Raw genomic sequence first — 8,333 nt, forward strand, 5'->3', positions numbered from 1 at the left:
AGTTTGAGCAGACACATTTGTGGCCTGCTGGAGGTCATTTTGCAGGGCTCTGGCAGTGCTCTTCCTGCTCCTCCTTGCACAAGGGCGGAGGTAGCGATCCTGCTGCTGGTTTGTTGCCAGTACATCTCCTGATGTACTGGCCTGTCTCCTGGTAGCGCATCCATGCTCTGGAAACTACGCTGACAGACACAGCAAACCCTCTTGCCACAGCTCACATTGATGTGCCATCCTGGATGAGCTGCACTACCTGAGCCACTTGTGTGGGTTGTAGACTCCGTCTCATGCTACCACTAGAGTGAAAGCACCGCCAGCATTCAAAAGTGACCAAAACATCAGCCAGGAAGCATAGGAACTGAGAAGTGGTCTGTGGTCACCACCTGCAGAACCACTCCTTTATTGGGGGTGTCTTGCTAATTTCCTATCATTTCCACCTGTTGTCTATTCCATTTGCACAACAGCATGTGAAATTTGTCAATCAGTGTTGCTTCCTAGGTGGACAGTTTGATTTCACAGAAGTGAGATTGACTTGGAGTTGTTTAAGTGTTCCCTTTATTTTTTTTGAGCAGTGTATATCTACTACAACAATATACAATAACGCCACATCAATCTATTTGCACAAAAATAACAATGTTGGTTTCTCCATGTGATCTGTCACTCTTTTCCCTCATCATTCCCTTTTCTGTTGTTTTCCCCTCATTGTTTACCAGTCTGCCTCGCTGTTCTCTGAACCTCAATCTCCAATGCTTACAGGTCCACCCCAACAGTGTAACGGATAAAACATAATAGAAAAATACTAACACAAGGAATAAATAAATACACAATGAGTAACGATAAAGTAGCTATATACACAGTAGCGTATGTGATGAGTGCAAGTGTGTGTTTTGACAGTATATATATATATATATATATATACACACACACACACACACACACGCGCCGTGTATATAGTCTTAACTATTTAGCAGTCTTCTGGTTTGGGGGTAGAAGCTCATCAGGGTCCAGTTGGTTCCAGACAGACGGTGCATTGCAATATACTGTGCATGTTTTTGTTTTCTTTGACTTTTTTCATTATTTCATCTTAGCGAATCACTACAGCGGGGCAGGGCTCCAAATCAATACATTCTCTAGCTTCTCATCTCCTCTCCCCTCATTTTCTTAAATAAATTGTCTATCCAATGTAGAACCTGGTCGAACATCACATTAAAGTTGATAATCATCGACGTTGTCAGCATCGTCCTCCACTGCATCACGGTGCCGAGGGGCCCCCCAGGTTCATCACTCTGACTGATCTCAGTCTGCTCCCAACTCACTGTGACAAAAGGTAGAAGCAAAATTGAGTGCAATGTAGCCTACTGTGATGATTCATCTCCTTTGTTATTTTATGTAATAGCATCTTTGCGGTTTATAGAGGATTAGTGTTACAGATGAATGGGCAATTCTGTGTGTACAGTAATTCAGTCATGATTGGCAACATGTACACCGAAGTAGTCAGCTGTGGACAAGATACACTTGTAATATGACATCGTGTGTTCTTACTGTAAGGGGGATCCAATATGATACTGCGCCTCCTTTGGTTTGTCCTGTTAGTAGGATGACCTACTGCTCCCAGAGCTAGTGGGACCACCAAGAGGAAACATGAATGTGATACAAGTCAAATACTTTACTAACTGTACTTTTGACACCCAAATTGGTGTGACAGAACTGGTGCAAAAATAGGTTAAGAAAAGTTACTTTATGGATCCTAGGAAATGTCTGTAGTAGGCCTATGCACTAGTATCTATTTATCACAGTTGAGCCTATTTGCTACACGGCCAAGTTAGTAGCCTCAACAAGCTCCGTCTCATGTTGAATTAGACATTCATCTACAGATCTCAACCCATAGAAAATCTTTGGAGGGAGTTGAAAGTCCGTGTTAGCCAGCAACAGCCCCAAAACATCACTGCTCTAGAGGAGATCTGCATTGAGGAATGGGCCAAAATACCAGCAACAGTGTGTGAAAACCTTGAAGACTTACAGAAACCATTTGACCTCTGTTATATAAAATCTTTTTTATATGACAAAGTATTGAGATAAACTTTTTTATTGACCATAATTTGCAAATAAATTCATTAAAAATCCTACAATGTGATTTTCTGGATTTTTTTTTCTAATTTTGTCCGTCATAGTTGAAGTGTACCTATGATAAATTACAGGCCTCATCTTTTTAAGTGGGAGAATTGCACAATTGGTGGCTGACTAAATACTTTTTTCCCCCACTGTATGTTAAAAAAAAACATTTATAAGTTGTTCCAAACGTCAAATTTAAGGTAGGGGTATTAAATGTTTAAATTATTGGGATCGTTAACATTTAGGAAAAAGTTGATAGCGGAAGACAAAATTGGTGTTATCACAAAACTGCCCCTAACAGGCTCCGATCATCATCATAAAGGGAGAGAAATACATGTAATTTATACCTAATACAACAATGTTGTAAGTAGGAGATCTTTCTAATTATTTGCCACGGACAAAGTGCTCCACACATCGTCGTTAACACTTGGGACAATGACATGCTGACCTGACCACCTGCTGTTATTCAATTGTTGCACCCACACTGCTCACGTGCATTAACGAGCGTCTGCATAGAATTTGGTTCCGTTTGTGACAAGTGACGATCTGCAAGTCCCGCCTCTCCCTTCTCAATGGTTTTTAGGAGCATATACCCACATTGGTGATTGAAAGATGAACTGAGGTCCACACTGGTCCAGTTGGTGGTGGTAATGCACCTTAAAGTTGGTTGCCAACCGCCATATAAATTCCAAAGAAGAAGAAGCCTGAAGTAGGAGAGATGACTAGAAACGAACTCTGTTTACCCTTTCATCTGTGGATTAATTGTCATAGAGGACCTTGTGCATTTCAGGTTAAATTTGTCCCAGGACAAATTAGCTAGCAACAGCAAGATAGCTTGCTAAACTGCCATAAATGTTTAATGCTTTTTGACCTATTCCCAAATGAATATAGTTCGTTTTGATATTTCCACCTGCTTGGACCAAATCAACATGCACACGCACGTGAGGTCTGGTCAGCGTGACAGGGAAGTGACAACAGCGAGGACCTGTATGGCAATAAGCAGTGGTGTAAAGTACTTAAGTAAAAATACTTTAAAGTACTACTTGAGTAGTTTTTTGGGGTATCTGTACTTTACTATTTATATTTTTCGCAGCTTTTACTTAACTATATTCCTAAAGCAAATAATGTACTTTTTACTCCCTATATTTCCCTGACACCCAAAAGGACTAGTTACATTTTGAATGCTTAGCAGGACAGGAAAATGGTCCAATTCACGCACTTGTACAAGACAACATGCCTGGTCATCCCTACTGCCTCTGATCTGGCGAACACACTAAACACAAATGCTTCGTTTGTAAATTATGTTTGAATGTTGAAGTGTGACCCTGGCTATCGTCTGGTTTAATGTAAGGAATTTGAAATTATTTACACTTACTTTTGATACGTAAGTTTATTTTTTTTTAAACTACATTTACTTTTGATACTTTTAGACTTACTCAAGTATTATTTTACTGTGAGACTTTCACTTTAGTCATTTTCTATTAATGCGTTTTTACTTTTACTCAAGTATGACAATTGGGGACTTTTTCCAACACTGGCAATAAGCTACTTTGAGAAGTTAAATGAGAAGGTGATAATGCAAGCTTTCTTTGGATTGGTGGATACATCTTATTATTTTAATATTGTTTAATATTCGAGGGATTTTTTTTACGTCAACCGCTTGTATTCAATGGAGCTACTTGCCTCCTAATATGAATATGCATAGCCTTCGAGACTATTCTGAAAGTATTACGAAACTTCTATTCGATCAAATAAACTTCACGAAGCAAATAAGCCATTACATGTTTTGTTCACCAAATTTAACACGTATTGATCTTCATACAAAAACCTTGGTGAGCGAAATACGAAACGCATTAACAACACATTAAAGCGCTAGAACTGATGGCCCATATGTCTGCTACAAGATTGTAAAAAAATAATCACCAAGCGCACGCTGCACAACAGTGAGTGGTTTATACTTAATACAGGAAACAAGAAAACACAATTACATTTTCGCACATAAAAAATGGATAGTGAACATTGTCACGCGTGCCACTAGTAGATCACTAATCCATTACCATTAACATTGCAAAGCATAATAACATGCTACCTCGTCCTGTATCCTGCTCAATTAACTACGAAGGCTTTGAAAAGTAAACCAGCCCAGTTCAGTAAGATCAATGTTGACTGGGACGATAACTTTCATCTGGGACTAAAAGAAAGAAGCAAAATATTGTCACCTTCATCGGTCTTCATTGTCAGCTATCCCAGTCAGAGCAATGGAAGATACCCCTTTGCTAGCTCCACACCCAGCAGCATCACAGTGGAATGTCAGAATGTTGTTTTTTGCCTCTGACCGTTCCCTCAGTTGTCTTTGTCAAGGGAAATTTGATAGCGACCATTTACAGTTCCTACTACTTCCACAGGATGTCACCAGTCTTTGGAATTGGGTTGAAGTTAATCATTGGTGCAAAGAAGAAGAGGCACATCCTGGAACAACGTTACACTGTTGAGAGTTAAGCAAGAGGGAACATGGTGCATGTTTTGTTTACTTGCTCTATTGAATACAGATTTGATCGATTAAGTCTACAATTTGATCGATTATTAACCACTTACCGAGATAGCTAACTAGCTCCTAAATTAGAAATACAACTGCAAATCATTTAGCACATTTTAGACAGTTAACTTAATAGTTCTAAGATATCTAGTTGACAAACATTTAGTTGTGAATTCCATACTGTAATTAGATCACCAAGCGCACGCTGCACAACAGTGAGTGATTTATACTTAATCTAACAAACTATTATGTTATCTAATGTATATTCATGTCAGGTTACCAACAAGGTTGTGGTTAATGTGCATGCAGCAACGTGTCCATGCCACCTGAAATTAATTAAATAAATAATAAAGACAGTGACTTTGGGAAGGTATTTTGTGGCCGATAGACCCTGAAGTAGTTGTTCCCCTTTCTCTGCAAGTGCCGCGGCTTTTGTGGAGCGATTGGTAACGATGCTTCGTGAGTGACTGTGGTTGGGGCGAGGAGAAGGACGGAGGTTATATACATGATCGATTGAAGTTGTTTCATTATGCATCAACAAGTTGTTAGTCACTTGATAACATTATAACCACTGGACAATGTAACAACTTACTACATTAACAGACAAACTGGTCAAGGGCTTGATGATTAGTTGACCAGTAGAATGTGAGGGGTATTCTTACCAAGCAGGTTTGAGTTAGCGAGGTAACTTTGGTCAACTCGGCATAACTGGTCATACCAAAGTGGCTCACTTTTCAGCCAGGTGCATTTCTATAGCAACGAATCCTTCAGAACTAACCGGATCTGGGTCAGACTAACTCAATTAATTTCCCCCCATAGGAATGGCTGAACGAAACAGAACATTTCCGTTTTCTAGGACTAAAGAGCTCGCCATTTTATGACTGCGCCACGAGTTGTGGAACAATGAAATCAGATTCAGATCCCCTTCATTTGACGTAAATGACTGAGGTGCGTTCAGTTTGCTTGAACGTTTGCTACATTACTGAACAGTTTTTACTGAACGACACGTTTCCCCAAAACGTTATTGAACAGACTTTGAGGTACGTTTGCTCCTGTTTGGTGTTGTGTAATTTTTTTTTTAAATATGAAAATATATCACATTACACGTTTAGTAATGACAGAATGCAATGTAAACTTCACGGACAGAAACACTCTTGTATGTTTTATCGATAGGAGTGGGAAAAAAGCTTGTGGTTGGGAATTGTTAAGCTTACCAAAGCACACCATAGTAGGCATAAGTAATCAAATAAATATGTTTTTCACACCATAGCCTGCAGGAGTTGTACTAACTATTCTTTCATTTTGATTAGTCAGTCAGTATTGTCAGGTAGGTTTTACAGTCAGTGTTAGGAGAAGAGGGCTGTGGTTCCTATCAGGGGGGTTGCTGGGTATTTGATTGGTAATATGTGTAGATGTTTAGGGTGAAGATCTGATTATAGATCATTCACACTGGGAGAGAATGTGTTTTCTTTCTTCACTCTATGTGTGGACGTCGATGAACAGTTCCCATTCTCCCATACAGCCTCTCAATCGCAGCCTGGCTTGACTAGTCGACCTGGATCCGTAACAAACCAGGAGTGTTGAGTGGAATTACTCAAGTCGTTGCTTTGAAACTGCAGCTTGTTGGTACAGGCAGGCATGCGCTCACCCAACAACACTAGTAACAAACTGTGTTGCTCTACTCAAGTAGGATGACTAGTGTAACCACAGCACCATCAAGTGGCTCAACTGGTAACTGCAGTATTTCACATCACTACAGTTACGTTCCTACTAAAGCCATTCCTATCCCTGCCTCAGCCCTGTCCTTCCTCCTACTTTCTCCTGCTGTAGCTGTGGTTTCTAGTGAACTGCCCCTAGTCTATTAGAGAGAGAGAGAGAGAGGTGTTTATCTTAGAAAGGGGGGATGTTATGAATGTTGTCCACAGGTGCACGCGAACATGACACAGGACTGGAGTACCTGTTTTTGTCCAGGTGGAGGCAGGAGTGGTCAATACTGCACAGAGGAGGGCCCGGAGAACAAGAAAGATGAAGAAGAGGAGGGCTACCTTTCCAAAATCAAGAACAGCTTTAGCTGATAGTCACGTCTCAGTTAGGACCCCTTTACATTAGATCTGTAATGTATGTGTCTCATTTTAACATGAGCAATCATATACATTCATAACACACACACATACACTCTATCATCATATCATTCCTCCAAGCAGCGGTGTGGCTGTTCTATTGTAGATGATATGTATAACTAAATATACTGGACCTGTTCCTAATTATTCTCCTTAGGCCTATTCCATAGAACCAGCCTCACACCTGTCTCCCACCGCTCCCATTAACCCTGACCAAAATAGTCACTTCATGAAGAGTTTGTCTGACCCCTATTTTTCATTTCCTCTCCCCAGATAAGAGATCAACAGGACAATAATGGGAGAAGGAAAGCTACTGGTGCTCCGAACTGATGTCCACTAGAGACAACAACAATGAATTGCTGGGTCTCGGGAGGATATGTCTATTAAAGTAGTCAACAGTTCCGTATGTGGTCCCATATTCGTAGCAAAGACTACATCAAGCTTGTTCCTCTGAGAACTTGTTGGATGCATTTGCAGTTTGTTTCGGTTGTGTTATGGGCTTTGTTTTATCAAATAGGAACTAAGTGAGTTAATAAGATGTTTCTGGACACGCCATGAAGAAAAATAAATAGAATAATGTTTAGTGAGAAGGTTACAGAGACTACAGTAAAACATGCTAACCTCTCACCATTACCAATAACAGGGGAGGTTAGCATTTGGGGGGGAGGTTGATATTTGTGCTTTTTTACTTTCTCACTCATCATTATTCACAATTAATTCATGATTATTCATATTCATATTAGCATCAACATGAATAGAAGTGTCCAGAAACATCTTCTTAATAGAAGTGACTCCAAACGACCCAATATATTATTCACCATTCAGTTCCTATTCGGCAAAACACAACAAAAAAACAGCAAATGTCTCCCAAGTTTGTCAAGTTAATCAAAAGCTTGATTACTACAGAGCTCCAGTATCTAACATTGTACCATGTACGTAGGCCTACTACTTCCTTGTGGATTGGACTGTTGCTTAGGCCTCTCCCAAGTACAGTCTACTACTCTGATCTGTTCTAGGTAAGACCGTTCTAAGTGGAGAAGAGAAGGACAGACTGAAAAGGAAAGCCTGCCTGTAGCAGAAGGGGTCTCCATAGTGATTGAGACAGTTGCTATGTGACCGCGTTACATTGTTTGATGTTTTTCTGTGCCGACACCTGATCCAGGGCTGTAGAGATTCTGGTCCAGAGGTTTCCAATAGACTGTGGACTTTAGTGCCATTGGTCTTCATGAGACAGACCACATGTCTTATGCCAGATCATAAGGACCAAGAGGGTGAAAGTGAAAACAGTGTTGAGTGAGCTGGCTTATAAACCCACTGCTTTTACATTCGGGTGTCGTGTCCCAAAACACATTTAAAAAGTATATAACCTTCATTTAAACACATATTCAGTCTTTGTAACAATTATTTTATTGAATTGACCCTTACTAAAAGTCAATGCTGTCGGTAGATCTACACCTAAAAGTCAATGCTGTCGGTGGGTCTACACCTAAAAGTCAATGCTGTCGGTGGGTCTACACCTAAAAGTCAATGCTGTCGGTGGGTCTACACCTAAAAGTCAGTGCTGTCGGTGG

The 8,333-nt window shown here is 40.2% G+C and overlaps 2 long non-coding RNA genes across 3 annotated transcripts in view; one reads left to right on the forward strand and one right to left on the reverse strand.

The window, feature by feature from the left end:
• Positions 1–532: 532 nt before the first annotated feature.
• On the reverse strand, positions 533–5,542 carry LOC124016392. Of its 2 annotated transcripts, XR_006835352.1 has the most exons (4): positions 5,305–5,542; positions 4,326–5,109; positions 1,537–1,611; positions 533–1,309 (listed from the first exon to the last, which is right to left on the reverse strand). It is a non-coding gene; the product is annotated as an uncharacterized LOC124016392 (long non-coding RNA). The 2 variants fall into 2 exon arrangements; XR_006835351.1 differs by having other exon boundaries at positions 4,326–5,542.
• Positions 4,606–8,333, forward strand: part of LOC124016393 — a 4,436-nt gene continuing 708 nt past the window's right edge. Inside the window, exons 1-3 of the long non-coding RNA XR_006835353.1 lie at positions 4,606–5,682; positions 6,614–6,760; positions 7,036–8,333. The exon at positions 7,036–8,333 is cut by the window's right edge and continues 708 nt beyond it. This is a non-coding gene — a long non-coding RNA (uncharacterized LOC124016393). The remainder of the gene's footprint in view (positions 5,683–6,613; positions 6,761–7,035) is intronic.

Source organism: Oncorhynchus gorbuscha, linkage group LG26 (genome assembly GCF_021184085.1).
Source record: "Oncorhynchus gorbuscha isolate QuinsamMale2020 ecotype Even-year linkage group LG26, OgorEven_v1.0, whole genome shotgun sequence".
Taxonomy (NCBI): domain Eukaryota; kingdom Metazoa; phylum Chordata; class Actinopteri; order Salmoniformes; family Salmonidae; genus Oncorhynchus; species Oncorhynchus gorbuscha.